This window comes from Cupressus sempervirens, chromosome 8, assembly GCF_028749045.1.
Source record: "Cupressus sempervirens isolate cs-2001-9-10 chromosome 8, ASM2874904v1, whole genome shotgun sequence".
In the NCBI taxonomy this organism is placed as follows: Eukaryota; Viridiplantae; Streptophyta; class Pinopsida; order Cupressales; family Cupressaceae; genus Cupressus; species Cupressus sempervirens.
The window spans coordinates 816,128,886-816,147,693 of record NC_143125.1 but is presented as its reverse complement, the minus strand read 5'-3'; positions in this window follow the sequence as shown (position 1 = coordinate 816,147,693).

The following is an 18,808-nucleotide window of genomic DNA, read 5'->3' as shown; positions in this document are numbered from 1 at the left end:
GGCTCATTAACTATGTCATTTTCATCCATCTCTAGAATAGGGCAATTCATGTTGATGGGATTGGGGGTGTAAGATTCAGTGTGATGAAGGGCTTGAGGTTCTACTCTAATTGAGGCATTGGCTCCATATTTGGTCTTAAATAACATATATGACCAATCAGTAGATATGAATCCACCAATTTGAGCAGTGAAGTCTCTTGAAAGACAGATAGCAAAATAGGGCTTGACTTCAGCAACAGATATGTCTTGAATCACAGTGCAACCAGGGCATGCATGTAGGTCCATCTCCACATTCCTAAGGATACCTATAGTCTTGATGGTACTACCATCTAATTGTAACACATCCCTAACAATGGGCTCATATTTCATTCCTAAAGCATCAGCAACACACCTAGGCATTACTGAGCTACTAGCCCCTGAATCTATCATGCAATTGTGGACTAACTTTCCCCCTATAATCAAAGAAATGTAGAATGGAGGAGGTCTAACCTTTTTATTCGTCTCCACATCTCTTGATGGTTGTACTAAACTTGTGGCACTCTCTGTGATAGATGGCTGATCCTTGGGTTCAATCTTTTCCAATTCTTGCTGCAGCATCCTCTTCTGCATTGGTATGGTAGTAACAGCATCCCACATAGAAATATTCACATTGGTTTTCTTCATTTACTCTACCACACTGAATGGTGCATTAGGGACTTTGGTAGAAACTTTGAGAGCTGCACTTATAAGAGGTTGAGATGGGGCAACACAAGGATCACCTACATCTTTCTTTCTAGAACCTTGCCTTTGCTGTTGTGAAGTACTTCTTTGTTCATTTGTTGCTTGTATATGAGGTGTAGCACTTGAAGTTGAGGCCTGCTTAGGAGAAGGAGGGGCAGCATGTTCCATAGCTCTCTTATTACTTCTTGTGTTATGAGCAACAGAATCTTGGTTTACATTACAATGCTCCCCAATCTAATGATTCGTGAAAGAGCAATCATCATGTCCTTGAATATATGAGGCCTCCTTGGGATGATCCTCCTTGTATGATTGCTTTACTGCAGGTTCTTGGTCAGTTGGACCAAATAAGATTCTTCCTTCTAGCACATGCAATAGGTATAAGAATAGTTGTAGGAAGGACATAAATCTTGATCTTGGGCCAAATTATTTTGAGGGACTATAGCTCTGTTATGATTTGAGCTTGAAGTAGAAGCATGACTATTTTGCCTACCCTAATCAAAAGAGCTATTCCACTGATTAGGAGGCCTACGACCATTTGGAGCTTGATATTGCAATTGGGGAGGCTTGCCACCTTGAGTTTTTTTCCTTTCTAAGGCCACCACCTTGTTACTCATTTTTTGTATCATGGAGAAACTATCCTCTAATCTCTTTCCTTGGTCCTTCAACTCCTTCCCCTGCTCTTGCAATTTTTTATCTAGGGTCCTCTCTCTCTTATCTGTATTCAACACTAGACCTTGGAGCATCTCTTTGAGTTCATCTATCCCATTTGAGGATGTGGAAGCTTGAGGGACTAGAGTAAGGGCTTGTGATGTAGAAGCTATAGGAAGAGGGGGCATTGCTGGTTGATGATTTGGGATATCAAGAAAGAAGGGTATAGGAGGCCTTAGAGCTAGTTTGCCTCCTTGTATCAGGATGTTCTTAGCTTTTATGGCTATCTCATAAGCATTGGGCAAGGTATCTCCTCCCATAGTTTGGATTGTAGTGGCAAAATCACTGTTAAAATCTCTAAGGTAATGCAAGAAGGCATTACCAGGGGTAGGCTTCACTCAAGTAGGTATTCTATCCCATGTCTTTTGAAATCTATGATTAAAATTAGTCATGCATTCATTGGGGGCTCTTTTTATAGTAGTCAACTGCTCTAAAAGTGACAGATAGTCACTTTTATCCTCAAAATGTTTGCATAATCCTGCTCCTAGTCCATCCCAATCAGTTATAGAACCATGAGCTAAGCCTCTATACCACTATAATGCTTTTCCTTTCAAAGATGAGGCTAGAAGTCTAACAACAACATCATCCTCTGTAATACCATGAATATTACAGACATTTTCTACCTCTTGGATATGCTCTAAAGGGGAGATGGAAGTTTCACCAGTAAAATCAGGTATACTTTTTAGTGCAGATAATGGTATATCATGTCTTTGGGCTAACAATAGAGGACTCCCACCATTAAAGGTGGCAAAAGCATGAACTCTTGGCTGTGCCATGTAAACAAGCGTTCTATTGATGAGTGTTGATGGCAATCTAGGCTGAGTTCAAATAGTAGGAGGAGTAGAGACAGATCTTACAGGTATATTAACTGTTATTCCACCCCTAACTGGTGATAATGAAGTTCTAGTCCTCCTCCTAGGATTTGAAAGGGAAATCTCTTGATATTAAAATTTACCTCTAGAAGATGCCCTTGTTTCAGCTTTGGGCATGAATCACTGCAACTTTGGCTTGGAACTAGATTTGTTGATGTTCAGAGTCACCAAGTACTTTGACGATTAGCCTCTTGAAGGCTTGAATACTGAAGCCAGCACTACCTCTTCAGCATTAATCTCTAAAACTCTTTCTTCTTGACACCAGTAGAGTTTACATCTTCAATGGATGTGTCCCACCGGGCATGCCAAAAACTATTGTCACTTAGGTTTGCACCCTTGTCCAAGGCCTATGCGCGAGGACAACCTAGTGAAACATGGAAACAACCTCCAAGCTGTGGGACTTGAACTGCGAGGTTGAGTCTTTAGAGAAGGCCGACTTCCTCTTACTATCAGGGTGCACTTAACTACTACTTGGAGAGGAAAAGGGAGAAGGAGAGCACAAAAGCAAATCTACCTAGTCTAATCTAAGGAGGTGATGCAATAGAATAGAGTGTCCAGACCAATTCTTTGCCCATACATTCGCTACTGAACCAAAATGAAACTAAGGATATTACACATCTAGACTTCTTTGATCAAATAACCACACATAGATCAGAAGACCAAGATGAATGACACAAGGAAGAAATTCACTTATATATCATTCACAGACCAGTAGAGATACAGTCATGCAAGTTACAAATTTCCACAAAACAATGGTATAGGCAAAGAATTCTTGCACTTTAATACCAATGGCTAAAGGAGATAAGTAGAGAATTAGACAGTTCAGAGGCATAGGGGAGTTCACACTAAAATTGCAGAGCAATGATCAAGGAAAATTAAAGAGAAGGTCCCCTATAAAAACTACAAAATCTTCCTTTATAGTTCAGGCATAACTGAGATCTTTTGCTGTTGAAGTGACCCTGCAGCTACCTGCCATTAAGTCCTGCGGAGGACAATCATGGAAATATGATGAAAATCTAATCTTTGTTGCAATAGGTATTCTGAGAGGACTGAAAATGGTGCCATAACTGTACTCTAACCTAGTAGATGGATTGACTGAGACAGTGGAGTGTCTCTCTATATTTTGTATTCATTTCTGGTGATTTTGGATCGATCATGAAGATCAGAATGCACAACAAAATAGATCACCTCATTTTTTGGTTCATGAATTAGTGGGGGGGTTAGGGAGTCAACCTATTTTCACAAGCCAACTAGGCCATGTAGGCCAATCACATCTTTTCGTTCTGCCACCTGGGGAAGTCCTCTGCGGTTGACCTCCTCCATTGAACTAATTGCGCCACCCTTGAACTATTATCATTAACTGTGATGATTACAAACCTGACTGCGACATTAACTATCGACAGCTAACTATCAACCCTGATCTACCAGTGAGACACGTTTCAATTGGGTGCTATGTCACCAATGTATACATCGTGCAGCTTCCCCATAGCGCGATGGTGCCTGTCGTTGATCTCTACAGATCGAACGATCATAAAGACTCGCCCTGTATTGTACTTGCTTCTTACCCTAGGCCCCTCCTACCTGGCGCCACCTCAGCAGCCGCACCATACTTGGATGACACTTGGCCATCCTTAGCGTACATTCCTTGACAAGACCTGGCCCTACGAGGACATGTGTCCACCAGGCACTATGTTGCCATTGTAAATCCCGCGCAACTTCTCCATAGCGCGATGGTGCCTGCCATTGATCAATTTCAATCTAACGATCAAAACCACGTTGTACACTGTGCATCCTTCCCTCTGAAAACTGTTGGGCCTGTGAAACACTATGCTTTGACACGTACACTTGGCACCTCCCTGTTGGCCCTCGAAACAATGACCTGGGAGATTCAAGACTTGCCCCCATGGAGTGGCAACATGTCGACTAGGCGCCATGTCGCTATGAGAAAATCAAGTTCAAATTCCCATAGCGCCATAGTGCCCAACTGATGACATATCCTCTAATTTTCACGTGGCTCCATCTAATTTTCTATCGTAGCACCAGGCTTTCCGACTGTGCAGATGAGGTACAAAATGGGACCCAACCACTTGCCTGAAACTCTTGCCGTTGATCTCTTCCATTGTTGTGAACCTTGCCGTCGACACTGGGACTCATCGTAGAAATAACCTTTGGTCGGTTGGGCGCTATGTCGCTATCGAAAAACTCATGAGCTTTTTGATGGAAACATGGCGCCTTGTCACCTTTTAAACTTTTTGGCCCATGAAACTGACAGCTCACCATAAGACATTTCCCAGTGACGCAACCTACCCGCCATAAGATATTCCCATCGGGTGCTATATCGCTATGCAAATTTTTCGGCCAACACATGATAACGACATAGCACCCACAGTGCTGTGGAATTTTTTTGACCCACCAAAACATGCTGCCTAGCCCATTGGACCCACCGGACATGCGTCATCAGGGTGCCATGTCGCGAACATAAATCTTGCGCAGCTTCCCCATAGCGCGATGGTGCCATCTATTGATATGCCTTGATCCAACGATAGAGAACTTGCGGGCTGCAAAATATATCATAAGGTTTAAAATTTTGGTATTTTTAATATCTCATGGGTATTTGAATATGGATATTTCAAAGGTGGGAAGGGCAATATGAATTATACATTTTGGTGGGAGAGTTAAAATAAAATAGTTACTCACAACAAGAAGGTATATATTACAAGGAAACATATGCACTTGTAACCAAAATGGAAGCAGTAGGAATGTTCTTGGCTTATGTAGTGAGTAAGAATTTCAAGGTTTATCAGATGGATGTCAAGTTAGCTTTTTTAAATGGAGAACTTGAAGAAGAAGTCTAGATTTAAGTAGCCTAATTGATTCCCTTTGATAGAAGAAAAAGAGATGGTATGAAAACTAAAGAAGGCATTGTATGGTCTGAAACAAGCACCTAGAACCTGCTATACAAGGTTGGACATGTATTTGACTAAGCTTGGAAAGGTACAATAGATGGTAATTTCTATTTGAGAGAAGTTGATAATGGTTTGTTTATCATTGTAATGTTTGTGGATGACATAATATTTGGAGGAAATGATAAAGAAAGCAATATTTATTTTTGAAGAAATGAAAAATGAGTTTGAAATGAGCATGATAGGAGACATGAAGTTCTTCCCAGGATTGCAAATTATGCAGAAAAAAGATGGGACATTCATTTCTCAGCCAAGTATCTTAAAGATTTGTTAAAAATATTTTGATTAGAGAGTTGTAAAACTATTGGTATGCCTATGATAATTGGTCATAAGTTATCTAGCAAAGATGAGACACCTATAGTTGAGTAGAAAAAGTATAGATTTATGATTGATGGATTGCAACATCTGACTCACACCAGACTAGATATAACAAATGTAGTTGGGATTGTAGCTAGATTCCAAGCTGATCCTAAAGAGTATTATTATGAAATAATAAAGAGGATATTCAAATAGTTGAAAGGAACATCTGATTATGGGATTTGGTATGATAGATCAAGTGATTTCACTTTTTGTGCATATACTAATGTAGATTGGGTAGGCATTATGGATGATAGAAAATTTTGAAGGATATCGACATTGAGTTTACAAAACTTATTATCATTTATTGTGATAACAAAAGTATAGTGAGTATGTCTAAGAATCCTATATTGCATTCTAAGACAAAGCATATATCTATCAAGTATCATGTTTTGAGAGAGAAGGTAATAGAAAAGGAGATAATATTGGAGTATGTAAGTACTAAAGATTAGATTGAAGATATCTTTATGAAGCCTTGCCTAAAGTTACTTTTGAATACCTGAGAGGTATGCTTGGGGTTATGCCCCTGTCAAATTTTGAGTAGATGATACAGAAAGTGCATCAGTCTAGTGGTACAAAGAATTATGGTTAGAATAGATGGAATGTTGATGCTTCCTATATGGGCTGAGAGTATCTGGTATGTACTGAGTCATTAAGGACTCTTGGTATTTGGTATTTGGTATTGAACAGTGCCTTTGGACACTTGAGATGATTGAAGAGTTGAATATGTAGTTATAACAATTCATATGTAACAATTGGTATTTTGAATTTGCTTGAAGGCCTTTGACATTGATGTCAATGGGGGAGAATATATGCATGAAAAACATCTCTTAAGAAATGGGGTGGAAGAACTCATAAGTATGTATGAGGAAGAGATATCTCTTTAGGGAGATTTAGAAAGATTCACATAAAAGAAGCAAGACTATGCACTTAATGTGCATATGATGTATTCTATGCTTTTAGTGTGAAGTGAAAAATTGATGTCTATCAAGAGAGAGGATTTGCATCTATTGTGTTGATATCTTTTATCATGTGAACAACTAATACTGGTTCTAGCAACTAGAGGATTTAAGATTGATGAAGAGGATTTGAGAAATTGTCAACAACAACAAACTATAGTTTGGTATTCTTAGAACTTAGATGTTTTTCATCTATGTTTCCATCAATGCCAAAGGGGGAGATTATTAGCATGAATGTTGGTGATACTACATTGGAGGAGTATCCTAAGAATTAAAGAGTATCAATTGTTATGTTGTATTCATGACTGTGTTTGTCATTGATGTCAACATAGCATGGTTTTTGTAAAGATTGGGAGAACAATAGTTAGAGATCTTATTGGTATGAATAATGGTTTGATTGTCTAGTGATGCCCAGATAGGGACATGTTCCAGACTACATCTTGATGACATGGTTAAGTGCGCAGAGTCTAAGTTGATGGTCTACAATAGTTGTACCTAATTTACCAAGAGCAATGCATAAATAGAGTATTGGAAAAAAAGTTATGATTTTTTATTACTATCTTACAACTAAGATGTAATGAAGAAGTGCACAGTCACACAATGAAAGAGGATAGTCATGTGGTGACATCAGTGAGTGCACAAGCCCTAGTATTGCACATATGAAGTTTTGTATAGACTATGAAATGATAGTGCTATTGTAATTGTAATTTAATTAATTATCTTATTATAATTAATTGGGAAAGCCTCAAGGCCAACTCAAGGAATTATTATGAATAGACTATGTCCTAATGACATGGTTAAGTGCACAGAGTCTAAGTTGATGGTGTACAAAAATTGTACCTAATTTACCAAGAGTAGTGCATAAATAGAGTATTGGAAAAAAATGTTATTATGTTTGATTACTATCTTACATCTGAGATATAATGAAGAAGTGCACAATCACAGAGTGAAAGAGGATAGTCATGTGGTGATGCCAGTGAGTGCACAAGCTCTGGTATTGCACACATGAAGTTTTGTATAGACTATGAACCGACAATGCTATTGTAATTGTAATTTAATTAATTATCTTATTATAATTAATTAGGAAAGCCTCAAGGCTGACTCAAGGAATTATTTTGAAGATATGGTATGAAGGTAAGTTGCTTTCCTTATTTGTAATGTATCTTGGATGAAAAGGATCAAGTATTGTGTGAAGTAATTATGAAGTGCAAAAAGGAGAAAAATACTTGTTGAATGCGAGTAAGCAATCCAGGGGATTATTCAATGCAGTATGAGATCTGGTTACAAGATCTGAAGGAGTAGAAGTCTAGTTGATAGGACAAAGATAAAGGAAGGAAGTATATTATAGTTCTATTATTCTACAAGGAATAATGCAAAGATCATTTGGACAATGGGTTCATTAGTCTTAACCTTGAAGCTATTTGAGGAGTGGGTCCAGTTGTCTTCCACAACTCCTAATAGGATTGGTAAAACTCTAACAGGTTTGGAATTTCCTAATAGGGATTCAAAGTCTCCTAACAAGAACTCATATGTACTGAATGTTGTAACAGACTCCTAATAGGGTTTAACCTCTAATGAGGAATATTTATATCAGTACATCATTTTGTGGGTACCATCCCCACTGAGGTTTTCCCTCTGATCAAGGGTTTCCCTAATTAACATATCTGGTGTTAATTGTGTATGAGTATCTTGTTGTGGTTTTAGTTTATGTTACTCATATGGTTAAATTTTCTTAAGATTGATGTTTATGATAATAGTTGGATAATTGATTCACCCCCCCCCCCCCCCCCCCCATTTTAGTTATATTAGTGGACTATATATTCTAACAGAAAGTATCATTTTAAGGCAGTTAGGCATTAATAGTTTAAAGAGTCAATTTGTGACATCAAAGGGAAGTTCTTCTTCATTATAGGGGAATGTGAAGAAGGAAAGTAAACATCTTCTTCTTTTTCTTGTGAGATTATTAGTGTTTTCAAAAATTATGGTTTTTGGATTACATAATATACCCAGTGATTTTAAGGGTTTTCTATCTTTTAAGTCTTTGTTTTCTTTTAGTGGTTGGTAATTTGATTGGTGGGAGATTACAAAGATGATTTGATTGATGGGAGATTACAAAAGCTCATAGCTTTATGCCCACTTCTTAAAATCTTGGTAATCAAGCATTGTGTCAACTTGTTTAATTTTCAAATATGTGCACCCAATCCCATCTTCTTGAGCTTAGGAATTTATTCTATCAAATTCTTGACAACAAACTATCCCTAGTTGGTTGAGCTGAAAATAAAAGGTTGTTTCATGCTACATAAATTTGAGCTCAAGAAATCCTTGTTTCTTCAAGAAATTTAGGCATAAATTTTTTTAGCACCTACATAGATTTTAACTATGAAATCCCTTTGTGAACATATGTGCTCATATTTCATTTTAAATTCCTAAAATAAATAGAAAAATAAAGAATTAGGGCTCGGGGACATATGCTGGAAGCATTCAAAATTCTTATCAAAGAAGGATTTTGAATTCTTACAAGGATATCTACTTTCTTTTCACTAAACATTAGCATGCATAAAAAACACCTCTCGAAAATCAAAACACTCATAGGGAAGAAAGAAGTTGAGAAAAAACTTGAAAATTATTTAAAATATGGGGGAAAATATTATCATCCATCTAATTCTAAAATTGGAAACACCTACAAAAAGCTGAAAACACTTCTTTGCACTAGTAAGCACAACATGTTCTAAAACATTTAGAGGAAGCTTCATGAGAATGTAAAATTTTATTGTTATTGTATTATAAATTTTGTATTTCTTTTCAAGGAAAATGATTTTTCTCATTGCTTACACCAGTGAGATATCAGAAAAATTATGTTTTAAAATTATTTAAAATAAATATTAGTCATTAAGTATTATGTTTGGGTGTACTAAAATTTAATACCTTTATTTTTATTGGTTGATTGACTTAGTCAAATGAAAAAATATGGATCAAATAGATCGATAAGTTTACTTCAACAACATGAATTAATAAATGTTGAGGACTAAGACTCTATCATTAGCCAAGTAGGGTAGAATGCCTATGGGGTTGGGTGGGAGGACATTATTAAACTATAGGAAGAAAGTTGCCCACCTTTTTGTTTCAAACCTAGACATCCTAAGAAAGATTTGATTATCATCTATGCACAAAATCTATGAGGATAGTTGGTACAACTTCTATTCTTTCAATAAGAGCCCCATAATTCTTATCTTGATATTTTCACCTTTAGTTAGATTTTGTGATTGGATAAATTGTTGATTTGCATTTTCACTTCTATATACACTAGACATGTTCTTCCCTTTACTCGTATAATTTACTCATCTTATAACTTCTCTTATCTAGGTTATATGCCTTAGCTTGCAGAACAAATCTATTTTCTTTCTTTAACAACTCTATAATGGAAAGGAGAAAGAAAAACACCTAAGTCCTCATTGTGAAGCATATAATTAGAGTTGTAAGTGGGTTTTCCAATTCTATAGAAGTAGATGGATTTGTTGTTTCTTCAAAGAGGAGGAGGCAATCCAATTCAAGAGATGAGTCATTGAATAAATTGTGTTGTGGCTTTCTTGTTGATGTCTCAAAGGGAATAATCTTGGTGGGACGTTTCAATAATGAAGCTAAGTGCTAGAAGTATTAGGAAAAATATTTTATAATTAAAATAATAATTAAAATTCTAGAATATTAGTAGTAACCAATACAAAAATAGAAATTAATGTATAAAAATATAAAAAATTGAAACTTTAGAATATTGGAACATTTTTATTATAAAAATTAAAAAATTGTGTCTAATGAAAATGTTAGTTTGTGGTAGTACGATTAGAAAAAAGAGAGGAACAATTAGTCGATAGGCTATTATAGGTGGACATGTTAGTCCAAACTTGTTCATTCATCAAATCATATACCATTGGTGTCTATTGAATACAATTCAATGATCAATCAATGCATTTCTCCTTTAAATTTTCTTTACCAACCATATTTATTTGAAAATATTATAGCTGTAGATCTTTATATATCTGAACATGTCTTTTGACAATCTATAGAATTTGTATAAGGATTTCTTATGGGAAGATATTCCATTAAATTAATTCATGGTAGATGTCTTAGACCTCTTAAATCTTCTATAAATAACCTCCATGAATGGTGTAAAACATATTTATGAATACTGTAAACATTTTGAAAAAGAGTTGGAATCTTGAGAACCAAAGTTGTTTGTGAGCTGTCTTTGTCATCCAAGCAACTTCACGAATCTTTAATAGTTAGGTGGAATTACAATTGATGCCTCTATTTATTAAGTGTTTGATAGTTTTAACATATTATTTAGTATATTAACTGTGTAGCTATTTGTTTAACTTAATAAAGATTATTTTTATTTTTCCATTTATTTTGGTCATCGAAGTGCACCTACCCAGATCCTTTGTGTATCACTATTTACGAGCTATACATTCAATTTCTCCTTGTAACTTCTTGGAAACATGTGGGTTTCTCACCATCTCACTCATTTCCTATTCTAAGGCATTGATTGTTGTCTCCAAACTGCCAAGAAACGTGTCCTATTAAAAGCAAAAAACAAATATTCAATATTTCCCTTAAACCCTGGCACTGAATTAAAGAAGGTAAATAATTCAAAGAAAATTCAAGAGATTTTTTCCTTCTTTCTAATGATGGATCACAAAGTGATTTGAAAAATAGATTGAAAAAATTTAGTCTACAAGATAACTTAATAATTTTCATAGTCTATAGTAACTGACACCAAAAATTCAAGTCAATATCAATATCATTAGGCAAAGAGAGAGGGATGTGAGCACACAAGGATTTTAATGCATTTTCGAGTGATTTTCATTCCATTTTTGTTCTATGCCATCTCCAAAAGAACATCTACCAGGTCCTTAGTATAGTTTTCATTTTCTTGACTCCTTTCTAAGTGTTGATCAATAATCTTCTCAAAAACTACATCAAAGAAGTTGTAGGCTTTCTTCATTCCCCCCTTCACATCACTCAAGTCATCAATCCAAGAAATGAAAGGAATGGAGTCTCCAATGTTGAAAGCCCTAATAATCTTTTTGACCTCTTTCCACATTTGGTTGATCTTCTTGCCTACCATATCACCATCTTTAGAAAATTTAGTACCAACCAATGTCCTCTAGATTGTAGAGAAGATGAGAGATTTTATGATCTTTCTCACACTCACTATTGTTTGTTCATTATTGGAGAATATCTTGGTTTCTAAAAAAATTGTTTCTAAGTTTTTGATTTTGAATTATTCGAATGAAGATGTAATCAGGAGATTTTGAGAATTCATTAGCTACTAAAAACTTTTGTTTCAAAGTTTTATTTGAATGACTAGAATATTTTTTTAATTCTAGAAAAAATGGATGATTATATCCATCTAATGAATGTAAAAGAGAGTAGATATTGAACAACATTGCATACTATGATTCCTAACTATAAGTTGAGCATGAACTAACATTTTTCAAATGATTCCTTACTATAATTTGAGCATGAACTAACATTTTTCACAATTATGTTTACAATCACCATAGTAATTATTGTCCAAAGCTTCAAATCTTTGGCTTACTCCTAATATCCCCAATCATTATGAACACTCTTTAGTTCAACTATTTAAGCTGCCAAAGAGTTCACAAGAATTAAGACCACTTCATTTAGAACAACTTTGAAAACATCATACATTCATACCATTAACAACCATTACAGGTGCCTCCTTATCCAAGTTTGAGAGGCTAAGGCTAAAGGTTCAAATAGTCAAAACTTCTAATGGTACACCATGAGTTCCAATCTATAGGAAAACAATTCTCCATAGGGGGATACACATGCCTTCTTCATGAAGCAGGCCTCTACCACTTGATATAGTGGTATAACTTATGCAAACCATTAAATATTAAGAAGACTTCATTTAAAAAACAATTGAATACATCAGAGTATTCATACCATTACTAGATTGCAGTTAAAGTGGAAACCATGAACAACCATTACAAATACCTCCTTATAGTAGGTATTTCCTATGGAATGTAGGGGCAGCATCTTCTTTCATATTATTCTTCATGATCCACTCATTGAAATGGTTATTGATGATCACATCCATGAATGGTTCAAGCTTGTGTTTCTTTGTTAGAAAAAGTGGCCATCATTCACTATTATATCAAAACTACTTATACTTCTAAATGAGATATGATTGTTGTAGCATATATTTTGTTGAGGAGGATAAAAATAAACTAACTTATTAAAAAAAATTACTATCATTTTTTGAACCTTTGATTGCAACAAGTGTTAAAAGCCATTTTTTTCCTTTGTAGTTTCAGATACCTTGCAGCTGGTTAAACTTTAATATTTTATTGAATGGCTCAGCCAGATATTAGTGTCTAAACTTTTGACTTGGCTTCCTATCACAATTATCATCTCCTCTATCAATTATATCAAAACTACTTATACTTCTAAATGAGATATGCTTGTTGTAGCATATATTTTGTTGAGGAGGATAAAAATAAACTAACTTATTAAAAAAAATAACTATCACTTTTTGAACCTTTGATTGCAACAAGTGTTAAAAGCCATTTTTTTCCTTTGTAGTTTCAAATACCTTGCAGCTGGTTAAACTTTAATATTTTATTGAATGGCTCAGTTAGATATCAGTGTCTAAACTTTTGACTTGGCTTCCTATCACAATTATCATCTCCTCTATCAATGTTTTTACTCTCTTTTATTATGAAATATTTCTACAATATCATGTTATTGAATTAGAACTTTGTTAAGTTTGATAGATTTTTTTAGTTGCTCGGATCTAGAATTAGAAATTCAATTTTTTGCATCATAATGGACACATAGTTCTAGAACTCTAACATTTTATTGAATGTTTTTAGTTGGATATGGAAAATATAGTCAACTCTATGGATGTTATTGAGATTAATAGTACAAATATCCCCTTTGTATTACTGAATTAGTCACCATCCTCAATTAACCAGATTGGTTTCCCTATGAACAATATTCTAGAGTTTTCAATTGGAGTTGCACTTAGTTACATTAACATACTAGTACATGCAAAAGCAACATGCTCAAAAATTTAGTCTAAGCAAGATACCAATGTAATGTTAATAGAGGCAAGAGTCCTAGAGTTCCATGCGACTTGTGACATGTTAGCTAGTTATTGTAACTTCCTACGTGACATGCATGTGAATGATTATTATGCTCTTGGTTGTGCTCCTAGTATCAAAGTTACATTTAAGAATTACCTCAATAATGTGTAGTGTATACAATATTTACCTATGAATATACCATATTTGACATTGTACAATAGTATACTTGATCGAGTGTCCGCCTTTTCATACCTTTGTGAGGAAATGGTGACCTAGACATATTGCTGGCCAAATAGAGGTTGCTGAAATGAGCCTTATTTTGTAGACAACTTTGAAACTATGATCAAGTGCACACCTTTTTGTGTTGTTTGGAGGAATTGGCCATGTACATATATATCTAGTTAGATAGGAGTGTTGACATGAAGCATATTTTGTATACTACTTCGAACTACATTACTTACATGTATACTAAACTATTGTAATTATTGTATATTGTTTAATATAGTGGTGTATAAATCATATATGTTGTGTATTACGCTTTGGGCATGTAGAAATAAAGAAATTTAAATATTCAAAATCTGTATGCTTAGTGATATAGCTTTTTAAAGAGAAAATTTGTAATTGAGAATATTTGAAAAATAGTTCAATCATTTTAATGTAACTATCACAATAAATCTTCATTAGAACTCAAGCATAAATTTAGTACCCAACATACTACAATTTTAATACAATATTTAAGTATGTTAAAAAATGTTAAAAAATAGTTGAGATTGATATTATTAAAATTAATAGTAGATGATCCTACAAAGTTGAGAGAAATTCAATTCTTGATGATCCTTGATTCCTTTGATGTTAAAAAAATTACGTTAGGAGAGGTTAGAAGTGGGAGTCTTTTAAGTGTTAAGCAAACACTTGGTTTAGAAGTGTCACTTTGTCTGCTGGCACAAACTTTATCAATGCAATGGTGAAAAGAGTTAGAGACTCATAAAGAATAACATTCCATTCTTTTCTAATATAAATTAATGAAAATTGAATGTAGTTTGACAAATATATTGTAAATACGAAAGATCATGACTTACCTTGATGAAAGTATGCCAATCATACATTTTCAGCCCTAGCCTAAATTCACTTTTCTTTGATATGAGATTGCTTATATTAGGAGAAAATCCTGTAGGAAATCAAATTTTTTGTCTAACTTCTATTATGGTAGTACTTTGATGCATTGTTAATAACCAAGGAAGGGCACTTGCATTAATCTAGTCTCCATTTCTTTCCCATTGAAAAGATGTTTTTCAGCACTTTGATACTTATGATTTCTGTGGAGGAAGTGTTTGTTCTCATCAAACACCTTCTTTCTTAAAAAATTGGAATGAAGAGATTTCATCTTGGGACCAAACATTAGACATGCAAATTTTCCCTATGTTTGAAGTCCTACAAGATGATGATATAATTGGATTAAATATGTTCATTTTTGGAATCAGTATTATCACGTACAACTAGATGTCAACATAGCATACCATAGAAATGTGTCAACCCTAGGGCATCATGAATTGTCTAACCAAGCATTCCAAGGAATTGGATTTTTTTAAACTGAATTGGTGTAGAGATTCATAAATAGTGAAACCATTCCATAACACTAGGTCATCGATAGGAGGTGAAATATATCCATTCATATCTTTCACTCAGTTCTTACCTAATTGAATGAACAACATTAGATAATTACATGTAGGTAACAATAAAATATAAAATTCCTTGAACAATAATTTCCAACATAATGTGCTCTCTCCTTATTGACATCCATGGAGGAAGGTTATTGTTCATAACAAAAATAGGCCATACCAAGTAAAAAGATCTCATCTCTCCAAATAGATTGACACCACCAATTACCAGAGAAAGCCTAAGATTTTGAGGTTCTTCTTTAAAGTGTGGCCACTTTTCCTCCATGCCCATAAATTTTGAACCATCTATAGGCATTCAAATAATGTCATCTTGACTTCTATTGTGTACATGTTAACCCATAATTTGTACCAAGATATTGCACCTAAATAATTGTTTAAGAAGTGGAATAATGGGGATTTATTGAAGAACCTTGAAAGGAACCTTTTTTGTCACTTGATCATCTTTATATCTACCTTTATGGGGGCATTCTTTTGTATTTTCATGTTCTTTATGATGAATTACATGATCTTCAGGACAATCATCTATTAATTGATACTACATTCCAATATATTTCATAGTGGCTCATAATTTTTGGTATGAGCAAGGGAGAACATTTGATGGTGGTAACAAATAGACACCTATCAATCTACAAAAAAAAATTAAGTCTTTAGTATAAATAATCTTAATGGTACATATTTTGTCTTTTTAAAACTATAATGATGTATATCAAAAAAGTTAGCATATGTGCCAATGTTATGTTGGATAAATCATTCATAACCTTCAAATTCACCAACAACAATACAATAGAGAGAAGATTTGATTGGGATCCTTCATAAAGGGTCATTTTCGCCTTCTCAAGTAGAGCTAAATCATGCACGACCTCAATTTCATCCTCATCATAATCATCATCATCATTAGCACCACCACCACCACTACCAAATGTGTTGTGGATCAATACATTCATACCATCATCTTTAAATGTGTTTTTTGGTGCATGATCAACATCTTCCATGGGAACATGATCTTCTCCTTCAATACCCACACCTCCATGTTCCTCCATATTCACACCTCCATGTTCCTCTGAGATGTGTTGGTTCATATTACATAATACCCTAGGGAGATCAACCTATATAAAAATGATGATAATTAAACTGTCATTCAATGGTTCATATGTATAATAATTGTAAAAGCAATATAACAAACAACTTACCAATGGATGATAATCAAACCTCCCTTTAGTGTGAACATTCTCCCTACAATGTCTCTTAGTTGTTTTGAATTTTATTCTTCTTGTCTTTAAGCCATTACAACTCTTGCAAGGACAATAAAATTTCTCATCACCTTCTCTTTGTAAATTAGACACCAATCTAGCGATTGTCTTGCTATTTTGATCAAATTCCCTTGGATTATTTGACATGATCCTTCTTCACAAGAATAAATTATTCCTATACCCTTATTGAGTTGGTTGTACCTAACATTTATATCTACACATATGGTTTTGAAAAATTAAAATTGGGGTAATTAATGTGCATATCTACAAAAATACTAGACATGTACTTAATGTTTATATCTGTACATATAGTTTTGAAAGAAAAATTTGGTGTAATTAATGTGTATATCTATTAAAATATTGGACATGTTTTACTTAATGTTTATATATATACATATGGTTTTGAAAGAAAAAAAATGGTGTAATTAATGTGTATATCTACAAAAATATTGGACATGTTGTACTTAATGTTTATGTCTGCACTATATATGGTTTTGAAAGAAAAAAACTAGTGTAATTAATGTGTATATTTGCAAAGATATTGGACATATTGTACTTAATGATTATATCTACATGTATGGTTTTGAAAGAAAAATGTGGTGCATTTATGCCTCTTCATTTTTATTTTGTTCCATAGAAGCCCACCAATGGTAATAGAAAACAAGAATTCATTTTCTAAGAGTTTATAATTGTTCAACCAAATTAATGTTTTACAAGAAAATTCACCTGAAGAACTATTAGCTTAGAAGCAAGAATACGGTGTTTAAATAGTACAAAAAGTGCTTGACATGAGATGTCTGCAAGTGAGGGTGTTGACCAATCTTAAAATCTTGAATGCTGAAATCAAAGATATCAAGGATCAAACACCTATGCCAGAGTTACAAACATAGTGTGAAGTTGATTTTAGATATGGCAGAGGCAAATATTTAGAAGTTTGACCAAAATTTAAGGCACAAGAGAGAGTCTATGACAATATACCAGAAGGAGAAGAGACGGTTTCAGAAAGAGATTGCATAGTAGAAACAACAACTAGACAACATAGAGGATATTATGGAAGCACTGGATATAATCTAGGAAAGTGTTGCAGTAAATAATATTTCATGAAAAAAACCAAATCCAAAGGTAAATATTAGATCTACCTTGCTAACTCCTATTGGATTGGGCTATTATTATTTGTCCTCATCACATTCTCTTTGATAACTATGTTAGAGAGGTGATCTCAACCAGTTCATCCTCATGATTTTGAATTCCTTAATCATGATCTTGGGTGTTCAAATTAATGTCCAAGACATTTTCACCTTAGGGCCCTATTTGATCATTATTTGAAAGGTCCTAAATGTTGACCACAAAATGTTTCTTAATATGTTGTAATTTGGGGAATGCACTTCATGCCTAGCATGCAAATGATGCATCTACATATGTAATTTCATCACCTTGAAGAACTATATTTGATCCTACTAGATGGGAATAACTGATTGTTCATTTTATTGTACCTAATGTGATGATAGTTGTATAGGAATTTGTAATCAACCCAACTAATACACAACTAGACCAATTTAACTAGGTTATGGCTTGTTTCTTTATAAAAATATCTGCTATGATATGTTTTTTGTAGAATTTCTTGTGAACTTTGCCTATTTTTTTGTTGGAAAAATAAGAGGAGTAACTAAGATGGGATGGGTTAATTAGTTATCACAAAAATAAATCCAAGATCCCTTAAGATGTCAATACAATACAAAACCAAAACTCTTTTGAAACTAAAATACTGTTGTAACTTGATTAACATAGGAACACTCAATTTACACTAAGAAATAACGATCACTTGATAAACACCAAAATAATCACTTCTTAAGATGTTTAGTGTGTTTACCCTAATTAACTTAGTTGTAGAACTATAAAGAAAATAACATTAACACAAGAGACACCAAGATTTAATGTGGAAATACAATTTGGAAAAACCACCAATTGCAACTAGTTATTATTTTTCACTCTTATAAAGTGAGCCCTATTAGGAGCCAACCATGTTAAAGGTTACAAAACACATTTTTAGATGTGACTCTATTAAAGAATTTAGTTCACCTTATTATGAGTAGCCTTGTTAGAGGTCTTTAGACACTTCAATCTAGAAATGCCACCTTGTTAGAGGATTTGGCAAATAACTATTAGGCTAACTCTATTAAGAGATTTGATTC